The sequence below is a fragment of the Schistocerca gregaria genome, chromosome 2 (assembly GCF_023897955.1).
Source record: "Schistocerca gregaria isolate iqSchGreg1 chromosome 2, iqSchGreg1.2, whole genome shotgun sequence".
NCBI lineage: Eukaryota > Metazoa > Arthropoda > Insecta > Orthoptera > Acrididae > Schistocerca > Schistocerca gregaria.
The window spans coordinates 655,195,933-655,213,227 of NC_064921.1; the positions used below are offsets into that span (position 1 = coordinate 655,195,933).

General features: G+C 44.3%; 1 protein-coding gene across 10 annotated transcripts in view; it reads right to left on the reverse strand.

The window, feature by feature from the left end:
* Positions 1–17,295, reverse strand: part of LOC126334691 (E3 ubiquitin-protein ligase Hakai) — a 78,177-nt gene that overhangs the window by 58,785 nt on the left and 2,097 nt on the right. The window lies entirely within an intron of this gene.

A 17,295-nucleotide genomic window follows, 5' to 3' on the forward strand; every position in this document is an offset into this window, starting at 1 on the left:
AAACCGGAAGGAAAGAGAATGGAGCAGTTGACGGAAGCGGACACCCGATGGTAGTAGGGAAGAAGGGCGGCTTGCATACCCTAAATCCAAGGAGGCATCGAAAAAAATGTCATGGGCCGGATTAGCAGGCTTGGAAGACTGATGGCTAGCATAACAACTCAGAAGGACAGCTCGCCGATTGGACAATGGAGGTTCAGCAGTCTCAGCATAAAGGCTCTCCACAGGGCTGGTGTAAAAAGCCCCAGACGTCGAAGAATAGACGACCAAGCAGAGGAGTAAACTATGCTTCCATAGTCCAATTTTGAGCGCACTAAGGCGCGGTAGAGGCGGAGAAGGATCAGTCGGTCCGCTCCCCAGGAAGTACTATTCAAGACACGGAGGGTGTTGAGGGATCGCAGACAGCGAGCCGAAAGATAGGACCAGCACAGTTTTCTGTCAAACATAAGAACCAAGAATTTAGCGACTTCTGAAAACGGAAGGTTGACAGGTCCTAGATGTAAGGAAGGTGGAAGAAACTCCATACGACGCCAAAAATTAACACAAACGGTCTTACTGGGAGAAAAGCAGAAGCCTATTTCGGTGCTCCAAGAGTGGAGGCAATTGAGACATCCTTGAAGATGTTGTTCAAGAAATCTGGTCCATTGAGAGCTGTAGAAGATCGTAAAATCGTCCACAAAGAGGGATCCCGAGACATCAGGAAGGAGACAATCCATAATTGGATTTATGGCAATGGCAAACAGTACAACACTTAGCACGGAGCCCTGGGGTACCCTGTTTTCTTGGGAGAGAGTAGTATTCACCCGCACTCTAAATGTGTGCTCTGCCTTAAATTCGCGAAGAAAAAGGGGCAGCCGACCTTGAAAGCCCCAAGAGAAAATTGTGCGGAGGACGCCTGTCCTCTAACAGGTATCGTATGCTCTCTCCAGATCAAAAAATATTGCTACTGTTTGGCGTTTCCGGAGAAAATTGTTCATGATATAAGTGGAGAGAGCAAACAGATGGTCAACTGCAGAACAATGCTTTTGGAAACTGCATTGGGCAGGTGTTAAAAGACTGCGGGACTCCAGCCACCAAGCTAAATGGCAATTCACTATACGATCCAAAACCTTACATACACTACTCGTGAGAGAAATGGGGCGATAGCTATAGGGGAGATGTTTGTCCTTTCCAGGTTTCAGAACAGGAACGACAATAGCTTCCTGCCATCATCTGGGGAGAGTACTGTCGGTGCAAATTCGATTATAAAGGTGAAGGAGGTAACACAGACTATGGTATGATAAATGCAGCAACATTTGGCTGTGGATACCATCCGGTCCTGTGGCGAAGGGGCAAGAAGAAGAGAGTGCATGTTGGAGATCCCGCATGGAGAAAACAGTATTATAGCGTTCGCGATTCTGAGCGGAGAAGGCAAGAGGTTGCACTTCCGCTGCATGTTTCTTTTGGGAGAAATGCTGGCAGGTAATTTGAAGAGCTCAAAATCTCAGCAAAGTGTTGACCCAATGAGTTAGAAATTGCGACGGGGTCCACTAATGCATCATGCGCAACAGTGAGCCTAGAGACCGGCGAGAAACTAGGCACGCAGGATAACAGTCGAATCCGACTCCAAACTTCCGAGGAGGGAGTGAAGGTGTTAAATGAGCTAGTAAAGAAGTCCCAGCTTGCCTTCTTGCTATCGCAGATGACGTGACGGCATCGCGCACGGAACTACTTATACCGGATACAGTTGGCCAAAGTAGGATGGGGTCTGAAAACGCGAAAACAAAAGGCAGACAAAAATGTAGGGTCCCCAGTGTTGAGGCAAACAAGATCCACTTGGTGGAAGACGTCTATCAATAGTGAGCCACGTGGACAAGGATGTGGAGTCCCCAAAGCAGGTGGTGGACATTGAAGTCCCCAACCAGCAAATAGGGCGGCGGAAGCTGATCAAGAAGATGAAGGAGATCAGCTCGTGCCATTGGTGTGGACGATGGAATGTATACAGTACAAAGAGAGAAGGTGTATCCAGAAAGGGAAAGAAGGACAGCGACAGCTTGGAAGTGCTTAAGGGGTTTGGGTGATAATGGAGAGTATCATGGAGAAGAATCATGAGTCCTCCATGTGCTGGAGTGCCTTCAACACAGGGGAGATCAAATCGGACTGACTGAAAATGGGGGAAAACAAAGCGGTCGTGGGGATGCAGCATTGTTTCCTGAAGACAGAAGATGACCGGCGAGTAGGATCGTAAGAAGATCCACAATTCACCCGACTGACTCGAGTGCCGCAGATATTAAAATGGATAATGGACATAGGGTGGACAGAAAATGGAAGAATGTGACCACGGTTGCCCTCAACTCAACGACTGCTCAGAGCTTGTGACCGACAGCATGGAACAGCATTCAGCCGCAAGGCAGAAGATCCTGATACATAGGTTGTTCAGGAGCAGCTCCTGCCACCAGCGATCGGCCGGTTGATCGGCTGCCAGCAGTGCGCCTCAGCGACACAGAAGATGGCAGAGGGCGGCTACCGCCAGGTTGTGCTGTAGATGAGACACGCCATGGTGGAGAAGGAGAGGAACTGGGATTTTTATTAACCTTCTTGGAAACAGGATGTTTAGATGAAGGAGGAACCGATGGTTGTGAAGTTGGAGTACGTAAAAAATCTTCACGAGTAGGCTCTTTTTTGGAAGTCCGGGTGTCTGGCTTTTGGGTTTGAGAGTTAGCAGAACCCGATGAAGGGTGAGCCATAGAGTGAGCAGGCGAGAGTGGGGAGGTTGAACGGGCGATCTTTGCGCTAGCCGATCTGTCGACCGTGGCACTAAATGTGAGATCACAAGTCTGTGTGGCTGCCTCCTTTGTTGGCCGAGGAGCGGCAAGGACAGTGCTGTATTTACCTGTCTGAGGCACAGTGGGCTTTCGACTGGGAAATAATTTTGAAGAAGCAAAAGGTCAACACCTTTTCCTTCACTCTGATTTCCTGAATGAGCTTTTCGTCTTTAAAAATGGGGCAATCTCTAGAGGAAGCAGTGTGGTCATCCACACAGTTGATGCAACGAGGGGATGGAGGTGGACAAGCACCCTCATGGGCATCCTTGCCACACGTAACACATTTGGCAAGATTGGAACAGGACTGGCTGGTATGATTGAACCGCTGGCACCGATAGCAATGCGTAGGGTTTGGGATGTAAGGGCGAACGGAAATTATCTCATACCCCGCTTTTATGTTCGATGGGAGTTGAACTCTGTCAAATGTCAAGAAGACAGTACGGGTTGGAATGATGTTCGTGTCAACCCTTTTCATGACTCGATGAACAGCCGTAACGCCCTGGTCAGACAGGTAGTGTTGAATTTCCTCGTTGGACAATCCGTTGAGGGAGTGTGTATAAACAACCCCACGTAAGTAATTTAAAGTGCGTTGCGCTTCCACCCGGACATGGAAGGTGTGTAGCAGTGACGTACGCAGGAATTTTTGTGCCTGGAGGGCACTGACTTTTTCTAACAACATGGTGCCAGTTCATAATCTGGAACAAGGCTTTACCTGCAATTGGGCCGACACCTTTCTGAATAATGAAAGGGTTGACCGTGGAGAAGTCGTGACCTTCGTCAGACCGAGAAACAACAAGGAACTGCGGCAACAATGGAAGAACTGCTGGAGGCTGAGACTCATTGAACTTACGCTTGTGAGCAGACATAGTAGAAGATGAGAAAACCACTGCGGAAGTATCCCTCATGATTACCGGTGTCTCCAATGGCGGCGCGCCTCCCTTGTAGGGGCCCTCTCAGAGGGCACTCCCGCCTTAGGTGATTGTTCACACCTCAGGTCACACCTTCCGAGAAACGGACGGAGGGACCAATCGGCACTTTCGGAAGGTATCAGCTCGGGTAATCACCCCTTCCTGGGCCTGGCCGTTACCAGGAGGTATGTACGTTGCCTACCTGTCTCCCCGGGACGGGGAATTACGCGTTACCCTGTCACTGGCTATGCAAGGAAATGCTCGGGTCGGCCTTCAGACACGCAGAGGGAGGAAAAAAGAGAAAGGGAAAAACAAAGAAAGGGAATGGAAAGAAGAGAAGTCCTTAACGCCGCAGCGGAGAAAAGGGTAAAGCGAAGAGGTAAAGAAAAGAGAAGGACAAAGGAAGGACGAAGACTTGAAAGCAGAGAAAGTGAAGAATGTGTTACATTTTCATGTGTCCGTCTCCGGACATACTCCCAGAGGGGGAGAAAGGGAAGAAATGAGGTGGAGGTGAGAGGCGGCGGGGGGTGGTGGTGGTGGTGGGGGGGGAGGGAGGGGCGAAGATGAGGATGGGGAGGGATGTGGAAAAGGAAGGTATGAGGCCCGGAAAGGAACGAGGGCCATATCGGCTCGGGATCCCGTGCTCGCTACGCACGTATCCACAAAAGAGTTGTGGAGCCCCTGGGGGGGTTGTTGCTTTAGCTTGTTGACTGTGGTTTCCTCACTAGAAATTATGGTGGATGTGTGTGTTTTGATTATCTGTGTTATTTCTACAACAACTAATTCCCTGGTTGAGTTTGCATTAAAATTTGGTGCGCCCAGTCTTTCTTGCTCTTTTAGAACATGTTCAGATTCTGTCAAACAGATAGCAGAGGCAAATGGTGTAAACAGACAAGGAATGAAAGTACAAGACACACACAAAACCATACACAACACAGATCAACACAATGTACAAACAATGACCACATGCAAGACACCACAGTAGTTCAACAACACACATACAAAAAAAAGGGCACATACTCACCGACAATAACAAAATTGTCCACAGAATAGGCAATAGATTGAAGAAACAGGGAATTCAAATACGATACAGGATAGACACCAAAACACACACAAAAACAGAACACAGGAGACAACCACAGATAAATGCAACTGATCAGGAATATAAGAACATTTTTTTTTCTTTTCTTTTTTGCACAAAGCATCTAAGGTCATAAGTGCAAAGTATAGAACCATCAAACGCTGGGACTGCAAGGATTTAAAAAAAAAAAACTGTTTTGAGGTCCAATACAGAAAGTAAGAAAAAACAAATCTAAAATGTCAAGATGTTACGGAAAAATATCTAAAAGACATCGCAAAACACCGGAGTCACCAGGTAGAAAGCAAATCTCTATTGTCATATTACTACTTTTTAAAAAACTTAAAACGCAAGCCACAGCTTGCACGTCATTCGCTGAAATGTCCGGGAAAGCGGGCGGCAGCCCAACCCTGAGCCATAAGCAGCTAAAACAATGGCAGAGGATGAGGAAATGTCTGACTGTTAATGGCTGGCTACAGAAAGGACAGCTGGATGCAGGGTCACCACTCAAGTGGCGGTGACTAAAGCAGCAGTGCCCTATTTGCAACCGAACTAACATTACTTCCTCACGGCGAGACGGACAGGAGGAAATCAACCAGGCTGATGGGAGAGTTTGACTTCTCTGAGTTTGTTCCCATGAAGGGAGCACCAATGGTCATGCAAAGTGACGCGATATGCCAATAGAGAAAATTACGAATATCTTGCGAGGGAAGAGAGTAAGAGACGGGCCGACCAAGATGGACTGTGGCCTTGGCTGCAGCATCATTCCCAGACACACCAACATGGCCAGGAATCCACATGAACATCACTTGAGCTCCTCCATCCGGGAACAAATGGAGGCAGTCCTCGATATGTCGAACGATGGGGTGGACTTGATCTGGATCATCCAGACTCTGAAGGGTACTGAGGGAGTCAGAGCAGATCACACAGCGAGTGAGCTGATGCCTCCAGACGTAGTGAACAGCCTGAGAGACGGCAAAAAGCTCTGCGGTAAAAATTGTGCACTAGCCGAGAAGCTGGTGTTGAAAGTTATCACCCCTGACGACAAAAGCACAGCCAACACCATGGGAAAACTTGAAACCATCAGTGAACAAGAATATGCAAGTTGTGAGTGAAGTTTGAGAAATTTGCAGCGATAGATCAGCTCCGGAGCTGAATCTTATGGGAACGAGCTGAGGTCAAAATAAACACAAACCTGCGCCTGAAGCCAAGGTGGTGAAGAGCTCTCACCCATTCAGAAAGTGGCAGGAAGTGTGAACTGCAGCTGCTGAAGTAGGTGATGAAAGAGGGTGCTGGGAGGCCGCAGAGAATAAACGTACATCTCGCATTGGGGGTCAAGAATGTCATCAAAAAAAGGGTCAAAGGTTGGGCAACCTGACATGGAAGAAAGCCGACACGGATACCTACTGAGTAGGAAGTTGCACCGGTCTGACAGTGGTGGTTCCCCGACTTCTGCGTATAGACTCTCACATGGGCTAGTAAGGAAGGCACCAGTGGCGAGACTGATCCTCAAATGGTGGATTGTATTTAGACGGCGTTAAGATAGACAGCTGTACAGAGGAGTAGACAATGCATCCATAATCCAACTTGGAGTGGACAAGAGATCAATAGAGGTGGAGGAGGTCAGTCCAGTCAGCTCCCCAAGAGGTAGCACTCAATACACAAAGGACATTGAGGGACAGGGTGTAGCACACAGCAAGGTAGGACACAGGAGACCATCTGAGTTTCCTATCGAACAGCCCTAAGTACTTCATTGCATCCACAAACGGGAGAGCATTTTGGCCCAGTCATAAGGACGGTGGAAGAAACGCGTCGTACCTCCAGAAGTTGACGCATGACGCAAACTGATTTGGTAGCAGAAAAGCGAAAACCATATTTGACACTCCACGAATAGATACATTCCAGACAATGTTGAAGACAGCGTTGCAGTACACACGTCTACTGGGAGCTGCAATAAACAGCAAAGATGTCAACGAAAAGAGAACCGGAAATGCCAGCTGGAAGGCAGTTCATAATTGGGTTGATGGCTATGGCAAACAGGACGACACTCAGTACAGACCTGAGGCACCCCGTTCTCCTGTGAAAAAGTGTGGGATAAGGAGGCACCCAAACGTACCCAGAAAACTCGGTCTGTTAAAAATTCCTGGAGGACAGTGGGAAGACGACCGCAAAGGCCTCATGTGTGCATAGTATGTAGAATGCCTGTCTACCAACAGGTATCATAGGCTTTCTCCAAATTAAAGAACATGGCCACTGTTTGACGCTTCTGCAGAAAATTATTCATGATGAATGTCGACAGAGTGACGAGATGATCAACTGCTGAGCAGCGCTTTCGGAACCCACACTGAGCATTAGTGAGAAGACGGTGTGACTTCAGCCACCACATTAATCGGCCATTGATCATGCGTTCCATCACCTTAGAAACGCTGCTGGTGAGGGAAATTAGGCGATAGCTTAGGTATGGGAACAATTGTAGCTTCACGCCAAAGCATGGGAAATACACCGTCAATCCAAATATGGTTGTAGGTATCGAGGAGGAAGCATTTTCCCGCAGGAGAAAGATCCTGCAGCATAAGGACATGAACTGTATCGGGCCCAGGAACAGAAGACCTGGATGAGGAGAGAGCATGCTCAAGCTCGCTCATATTAAAAGGAGTATTGTAGCATTCTCGATTCAAAGAGAGAAAAGAGACTGCACAAGCCTCCTCCGCCTGTTTCCGAGGAAGGGAGGCAGGATGGTAGTGGGTGGAGCTTGAAACCTCCTCAACGTACCTGTCCAAAGTGTTGAAAACATCTACAGGGTCAACTATGACATTTCCCACCACAGTCAGACCAGGGATCGGGGAGCGGCGTTAGTCCCAGAAAGTTCGCGCAGGCCACCCCTAATGAAGGAGGACAGGATAAAACTGTTGGACGAGCTAGTGAAGGAAACCCAGCATGCTTTCTTGCTTTCCTTGATAGTGCAACGGCAATGCACACATAGTTACTTGTAGCCGATGCAGTTCGTTAACTTATGATGATGGTGAAAAACACGAAGCGCATTCTTCGGGCACGAATCGCATTGCCGCGCCCCACAGTCCACCAAGGGACCGGGACCCAACAAGGAGAAGTAGTAGTACGAGGGATAGAGAATTTAGCAACTGAGAGAATAACGTCCATGAGGTGCTTGATCTGATCATCAAAGCTGGGAAACGGTTGTTCATCAACGACTGCCGAGGAGGAATAGAGCCTCTGGTCAGCAAGAGAGAATTTCCAATGAGCGAGCTGCTGTGGTGGGGTACGACTATTCAGGCAGGTCACAAAAGAGAAGTGGTCACTTGAGTAAGTATAGGAAAGAGCATACTACTCAAGACAGCGAGAGAGCTGGGCAGAGCAGATCGAGATAAGTGGGAATATGTGTGGGTGGAATCAGAGAGAAATGTGGCTTCGCTGATGTTAAGGCGCAAGATTAAGATGATTAAGATGATCTGCCAAAAGAGAATCTCTTGGGCAGGCAACAGGTGAGCCCCAAAGAGGATGATGGGCATTGGTGTCACCGAGGGGCAGAAAGGGTGGAGGAAGCTGAGCAACAAACTGCATCAGGTCTGCCTTAGAGACATCAGAAGATGAAGGGATATACATGGTGCAGAGAGAAAAGGTAAATTCGGGATGGAAAACACGGGCAGCAACTGCTTGCAGGTGGGTGTGCAAGGGGATAGAATGATAACAAACATCATTTTGTAGAAGCGGCATTACCCCCCCATGAGCAGGAAGGCCTGCCGTAAGGGGAAGGTCCATCCATAGCGAAGTAAAATGGGAAAGAGCAAAATGGTCTTGAGGATGTAGCATGGTTTCTTGGAGACAGACTACTAGTGGACATTGTGATTGCAGAAGCAGCTGGAGGTCCGCCCTGTTAGACTGAAGGTAACAGTATTCCATTGTAAAAGGGCCATAAAATTTAGGAATAAAGGAGAATGAATAAGAAGCACTAACCTCAACGGCCACTTAGGGTGAGCCGTCGAGGGAAGATGGCCACTGGAATCCACAGGTGTAGGATCATCGTCCATCAACTCAGCAGTATCAACGGAGCTTCCCTGGTGTCGGTCCGCTGAAAAGGACTGACAAATCGACGAGGGCCTATGAGTCAGAGAGGGGGAAGACTGTTTGCTTTTGGATAATTGTTTTGACTTTTGGTGATCTGAAGAAGAGCTAGACAGCTGCAAACTCACGACACACAAGAAATCTTCCCAGAAATAACCCTTTTTGAATTGACAGTTCGCTGGCTGCTTTGCAACTGTCTTCGTCTGAGAGGGCGAAGAGTACGTAGCAGAATCTACAGCCCGGGAAGCGGCAGACGGAGCATCAGCTTTAAGGCGAGGCGACTTTGCCACTATCAAACTGAACTGTAAGTCACAAGTTTGCGTAGCCATGTTTTTTGTGAAATGGGGAGAGGCAAACACGGAGCTGAAGCTTCCAGATGAAGGGACATTTGGTTTACAGTTCGCCAACAGTTTCCGGCAATAGGAAAAGTTACCTTTTCCTTCACGCTTATCTCCTGAACAGCCCACTTCTCCCAATTGACAGTACAAGAACAAGAAGAAACAGCATGTTCTCCATTACAATTGACGCAGCAGGAGGAAGGAGGTGGACAGTTGCTCTCGTGTGCATCCCTGCTACAAGTGACACATTTGGCTGTGTTTTACATGACGTGCTAGTATGATTGAACTGGTGGCATTAATAACACCTCAACGGATTGGGAATGTAAGGGTGCACAGAGATGACTTCATAGCCTGCCTTTACTTGGTAGGAAGCGTCAACCGATCGAAAGTCAGGAACGATGTGCGAGTGGGCACCAAATCGGCAGCTTTCTTCTCCATAACTCGATAAACAGAAGTAACGCCCTGATATGATACATAATTAGTTATTTCGTCCTCTGTCAAACCACCTAAGAGCTGGGTGTAGATAACACCGTGGGATGAGTTAAGTGTCCTGTGAGCCTCCACTTTTATAGGATATTCGTGGAGGATTTGGGCCGCGATTTGTTTCTGGGCCTGGAGAGCACTATCAATTTCCAAAAGCAGAGTTCCATTGTGGAGATGAGAGCAAGACTTCACAGGGCCTGTGATACCATCCACACCTTCCTGTGTAACAAGGGGGTTAACAGCAGCAATAGTCTGGTTCTCATCTAAATGTGAGACTATTGGCTATGAAGGCGTAACAGGAAGATACATTGAGGCAGGAGCCTCATTCCACTTTCTTTTATGTGAAACACTCTAAGAAAGAGAAGGAAAATCAGTCATTGGGAATAAGTCCCCAATGGCTGCCAGTGTCTCCGATGGTGCGCTCCTTCCAGCCAGGGGCCCTCCAAAGGGGAGCCCCCCACCTTAGGTGATTGTCCACACCTTAGGTCACTCCTCTCAAATGGCAGATGGAGGGACCAATTGCCAGAGGAGGAAGGTAACAGCTCAGGCAATCACCCCTCCCTGGGCCTGGCCTGTACCGGGGGTATTTGCGGGCCCTACATGCAAACCTGGGACTGGGAATTACCTGTTACCCTGTCTCCTGCCACGCGTCAAATGTGTGGGTGGCTGTCAGGCAGACACAGGGAGGAGAAGAAAAGATAAGAAGGAAAGAAAGAAAAAAAGAATGGCCTCAAACGCCGCAGCGGAGGAAAAAGAGAGCGGAACAGGGAAAGGGGACTGCAGGGAAAGGGAAGTACAAGAGAGAATATTCCTACAAGCAAACCAATGCAAATGAGCTTCAAGAGCCTATGGAGGCAAGAGACATCTCCCCAAGAGAGGGGAAAAGGGCAGGTGAAGAGGAGACAAGCAGCACAGAAAGAGAACTGGTGCTGCGAGGGCTGGGGCCTCATGGTCGCCAAGCACGTACTCACCAAAGAGCGGTGAAGCCCTTGGGGGAACATGCAACACCTGTCTACATCTACATCTACATCCATACTCCGCAAGCCACCTGACGGTGTGTGGCGGAGGGTACCCTGAGTACCTCTATCGGTTCTCCCTTCTATTCCAGTCTCGTATTGTACGTGGAAAGAAGGATTGTCGGTATGCTTCTGTGTGGGCTCTAATCTCTCTGATTTTATCCTCATGGTCTCTTCCCGAGATATACGTAGGAGGGAGCAATATACTGCTTGACTCTTCGGTGAAGGTATGTTCTCGGAGCTTTAACAAAAGCCCGTACTGAGCTACTGAGTGTCTCTCCTGCAGAGTCTTCCACTGGAGTTTATCTGTCAATCAGTCCACATAGGAAAAATATTTAGGAACTTTAACACAAGATACTCAGAACACCTCAGAGCACTAAAATGTAAGAACATCCATATAACATTTGCTGACCACTTAATAAGTAACAGCATCCATAACACATTGTTGATCACCTATTAGACCACAACCACCACCCAACTACAATAGCATGACCCCCCCCCCCCCCCCAATACACACACAGGAAAGTAAACAAAATTCAAAGTCAGCCCCAAACACTCTTGCGGAAAAAATGAACGCTTTGTGTGTTAGGAAACACAGCAACATAGTGCTCACCATGCTTTACCTAAAAGAAGGACCCGTTACAACAAAACATGAGTAGTAACCATTATATATGCAAAACAATTTTGACATGCCAAAACATGTTTCTTAATGACCAAGAGATGTGTTAATTCACCGATGAAATTTACATGTACATCGTTTGGTTTGCAGGTGACAAGCTATTGATGCAGGATGCCATACATATAGTCCTGCAAAACCATATAATGTAAAATTATGGTAAGAAACAAAATGAACAAAAACTTTCTTTAGGCCTCACTTTGTTAAATCAGATATAACCTAAAATACTTTCACTTTTTATAGTATTCAATAAACAAAAACCACTTATGATGGCACAGAGGTGCTGCAATGTGTTTGGTTGAAAAGGAAAAAAAAAAAAAAAAAAAAAAAAAACAGTGTGTTTGCAGAAAGGTGGAACCCATACCCTATAATTTAACTGGAAATGTGGAGAGAAAGAATAAGCGCTACAATTTAAAAAAAAGGAGGTTTGAGAGAATTTCAACAATGATAGTGAGTGAATAATCATTATACTCGCCCATGGTGTGGATGGAGATTTTCTCTTTGCAGAAGAAGAAATGTGTTCCCTGAACCAGTCAACTATAGAGTTCAGGAAGAAATAATGGTCAGTCAAATCACAAGGTCTATGCAATAAGAAAGCACAGAAAATTTATTGAATCTGTGGGAGATTACTCCAAAACAAAAATGACCACACTCTCCATGTATAAATTCGACATTCAGGAGAAAATGGACGAAAAGAAGCTTGGGGAACTTGCCAGGGATTATCAAAAATATGAACTCAGCTGCTGAATCATGTGCAAATTAGAATGAAACGGTGCAAGTAGTACTAACAGTTATCTCACTGTCCTTTCCAAAGGAATTATTTTGAATTCGTATTTAGTCAGGCTTCAGTTTTCTCCGCAGCACCACTGAGAGAGTACACTGTTCATTTGTTTATTATACTGTGACCTTGCATGTGCGTGTATTTTAGGTTTCAACGATCTTTAGTAAGGGCAGGAACTGAGAATGCTGTATTCAGATGTGAGCTGAACTCATGACCCTTCACTCACAGCTACAGGCTTGCTTCGGTCACACAGCTTGAGGTTGCTGTTAGTGGGCATCACTAAGGTGGATTCGATGTGGGGACCTGAGGGATGTCTAGCAGATCCCACATTTATCCCAATTGGTCTGCTACCATGGTTGGCCCAGTTACTGCCCACATTGACATTGACGCTCACCCTTGATTGAGTTGTAAAGCATGTTAATGGGTGGCAGGCTCTGGAAGACATTCCAGGGGAGTGATTGAAAGACCTAAGTTTGTTGGTCAAACAGGTTTCAGGTACTATGCATGGCTGATAGAGATCCTGAGATAGATGCAGTTTCTTGGTCTGTTTCATAGGAAGCCACCTGGCCAGCAAGATATGGGCATTACTGGTAGTTCAGAGCTCCAATGTTACATGGTCGGAAGTTGCTGCCAGAAGTAGCTTATCTTGTAGTAAAATTGAAGTACATAGTTGCTGCAAGTTAGTATGGATAGAGGTTATACTCATCATCTGGAATAAATTGACAACTGGTTTCTTTTACTGACTCTCTGACACACATAATACAGTTGCTGAAAGGTTCAAGGGATATCTGAGTCTCATTTCGAACAGGTATCCAAGTCATACAATTATAGTTGAAGTTTAATCCAATATACCTTCAATATTTGGGGCGAGGTGGGGTAAACAAAGTTTAAATTGGTGGTAAGCATAACATGACCAAAATATTACTAAATGTTTTCCTTAAAAATTCTTTTGAGCAATTAGTTCATGAGCCCACACTATGTGTAAATAGGCTGTGGTAACATATCAAACCTCATGGCAATAAACAGTCCTTAGCAAATAGAGTGTCTCATGACGAATACAGGAGTTAGTGACTGGAGCATTGTTGTAGTGAGGCTAAACACCATAATGTGCAACTCTGTCAAAAATAGGCCAAATTAAAAATCTATTTAAAACAGCAGATAAAAAATTTGACAGAGAACTTCTTACGAGACAATCTCCATTCCCCTTCTAACGTAATTATGTAAGCGTAGGCCAGTTGATGTATAAAGTCAGAGAAATAGTATTAACTACGACTGAGAGATTCAAGTCAAATAATGTAACAAAAGACTGAAGATATTGGAATCATCAATGCTTCTACTTTATTCATATTCATCTGCATAATTCAAAGGGAATGATGAGAGTTAACCTGTTTTGTCACAAGGTCACAACACTGTTGCAGAAGCAATGAAAAAAAAAAAAAAAAAAACATGCCAGCCTTAAAAGAAGGCAAACTCTCAAAGTACACCAGCGACAACACAATCAATACCATCATAGTGTGATAGCAACGGTATTGTTACCAATGACAGAGCCACTTAACAGGAGGTACTAAACACAGTGTTCCAAAATTCCTTCACCAAAGATGATGCAATAAATTTCAGTCATGAACTGCCAATATGAGTAACTTAGAAGTACATGCCATTGGTGCAGAGAAGAAACTTAAATCACTGAATGAAGAGTAATCTTCCGGACCAGACTGTAAACCAAATACGTTCCTTTCAGAGCATGTTGACAAAATAGCTCCATATTTAACATATACAACTGCTTGCTTCTCAAAACACCCCTACCTATGGACTGAAAAGTGGTGCAATCAACATTTTAAAACTATCAATATGGTGATGTAGGTTAAGATCCCAGATATCACACACTGCAGCCATTCACCCTCATGGACCCTAGTTTGTCAGTAATTGATGAAAAAAATAAGAATTTTTCGCGAGACTTAATGGCATTAAAAAAGTTGCACCATGTAGTCTGGTTGAGTGCTATAATGGAAAGGATAATAGCATCACACGCAAGAGATTGTGGGTTCAAATCATAATAGGTGCGCTAAATTCTCTTTTACTTTTAAATTTTTATCAAAATTACTCTAATCACTCTTTTTATTCAATAAATGGGTTGAAATGTATTTTTTTTATTTCCATTTCTTTGTTGCATCATTTTAACCAGCGTATGAACTGTTTCAGTTTTTCCTTATATCATCCTTTTTCCAATCAGAATTTTTGTGAATATGAATTTAATGAAATTTGTATATTATAATATTCAGTTATTCGAAAATTCCCACCTATCAGTTAATAAACAAATACGAAAGAATCTATTAATATTTGTGCAATGGTACAAAAAGTATATTTTTGTTACCCGATGTGCAATTTTTTTTATTTTTGCATGGTAATTGTTATACATACACTTAAAATGTAATCTTAATACATACTGCACTATGGACAAAATAATGCATATGAAAATTTAAATGAAGGGTTTATAAGCAAAACAAAAGTCAAGAAAAATGAGAAATAGATGTAAGGAACATAATAAGGGCGGGGGGACAGGGTGATAAAACTAAATAAATTAAATCAAAATTAATACATAAAATTAATTAAAACACATGACAAAGATTTCAGATGGAGAAAGAATAATTAAAAAAAGAAAGAAAATGAACAAGTTGATTTTATGATTAAAATTATGTTACAAAGGAATGGAATTAAAAAATTACACTTATAAATTAAATAATTGAATAAAAATGATCAAAGTCATTTTGAACAATTAAATAAAAAAAACAAAAAAAACTCTTACTGCACCAGACAAGATTCTAACACGCCATCTCCTGCATGCCACGCTGTTATCCTATCCACTATACCATACAACCATACTATAAGTGTCAACTTTTTTAGCGCTATTTTGAGTGTCATACAAAATTCCGGACTTTTTTCCATTAATTATTTGCAAACAAAGGCCCACCATGGTGAAAGACTGCAGTGTGGTACTGGGGCTCTTAACGGGTCGACAGAAGTGTCTGATCCCATGCGTCGGCTTTGACCTGTGACGTACAGGTGTTGTCGTGTGTGAAGTCTTGATGGCGCGAAGTTTGGCTTGTGAGTGTGGCGTGTTTGTAGATGTTGTCGTGTTGTGCTTTGTTGTGCTCCTGGTGGTATGTTCAGGGTTTTCGTTTGTATGGTGTAATGGGCTGTTTTTGCTTTTGCTCATTATCCAGAACTGTTCGGGAGTCGGCTGTGTTTGTAGTGGGATTCGTTTCAGGGAGTTAACAATTTTATGTGAAGGTTAATTTAGTGTTGTTTGCTGTAGATTGTATGGTAATTTTAGTAAAATTAATTGGTTGTTGTTTTTGTTCAGGAATGGATATGACGGATAAAATTAACAGTGCGCAGGTCAAGGGAAGTGTTCGATCCCAAAGTGTGGCTGTGTATGTTGACATTGGTATCGGGAGATGTTTTTGTGCTTTATAGGCCAAGGGAAGTGTTTGATGCTAATTTATGGGATCGGGAGTTGCTGTTGAGCTATATAGGTCAAGGGAAGTGTCCAATTCCAGGGGGGGGGGGGGGGGTGTTTGTGATGTCGTTTTTTTCTTTTTTTTTGTCGTTTTGTGTGGTTCTGTATGGGGGTGGGTGTGTAAATTTAATTATATTTAGTTTGCTCCCACCCGAAAGCACCCCATTTCCCGCACTTGTCCCGTTAGTGTCATTAGGCTTTTTGTGGAAAGTGTGTGTGTTTGTTTTTCGATGTATTTTCGTCCTCATAATGTGTACGTCCCGACTAGAATCGTGGTTTATGGTCGTTCCCACCATATTTGTGGCGTCATGGGTCAAAGCAGACGGGCGGGATCAGACGCTTCTGTATTTCCCTCTTAACCTACATCACTGTATGGATAGTTTCAAAAAGTCTACTACACTGCTGTGGATCTCTCCTTGTCCGCTGAATTACAGATCTTCATCACGAACATCAATTTGCAGTAACATTTTACCTGGTTTCATTCATACATAGACCATCATCAGACCGTAATGTTTCTATTGGTAATGCATAGAATTGATATCTAGAGCTGGTGTAAGTGCAAGAAGCACTTGTCATAGAAAGTTCAAAGTACACCAGTGGCAACACACAATCAACATCTTCACTGTGCAATAGTAACATTACTGATGACAGCGCCACTACAGCGGGGTACCAAATATGGTTTTTCAAAATTCCTTCACCAGAAAAGAAGCAGTACACATTCCAGTATTAGCAGTTGACTACAGATGATTCTTGCACTTACCCTGGCTCCACACTTTGTATCCAAGCATCATCAATGGATACATTACTGGTCTGCTCAAGGTCTATGTACAACAAACTGGTTACCATACCATACCATACTATAAAAAAAACTATTTCCAATCTGGAATGTTTGTTTTTCTTATATTACAATACAAGATCACTGATGTTCCAATTATGAGTTCCAAATTTATGAAATAATCTGAAGACGACGATCTGTTAACACACAGCAAAAATTCAGAAAATAGTTTTCTTGTGAAACATAATGAAGGCGTTTATTCACATGAAGTAAAGAGTGCTATTGAAAGGAAATCTCAGGTGGATTCAGATAAAGAGAAATTATCAATATAAGACAATGGCTTTGACCAGTGACGTGAGAAACATGCGACAAATGCCATAAACAACAAGATGACTACAATGTGGTCTCAGTAGCGTTTTTTTCAAATGGGATAAGCTACACATTAGTCTGTCACCACAACCAGGCTCTTTTTAGTTTCCCATTTAGTGGCTTGACCAACTCAAAACCAAAGTGTTACCATCTAATCTGGACCTTGCACACAGCTACAATCAATCTGTCACTACAACTAGGTTCTTTTGCTTTCACATTTGTTGGCTTCACCAACTAGTAATGAAAACTGTGAATACACCCATCAAAATGTGACATCACAGCAATCTCCAAGGAACTGTTATAGGCCCTCCACTATTTCTAATCTATATAACCGATCTGGGAGACAATGTGAAGAGCCTTCTCACTCTGTTCGCAGATGACGCTGATAGTTTACTGTCAAATAAAGTCATCAGAAGATAATACAAACTACAAAATGATTTAGACAAGATATTAGTTTCGTGTGAAAAGTGACA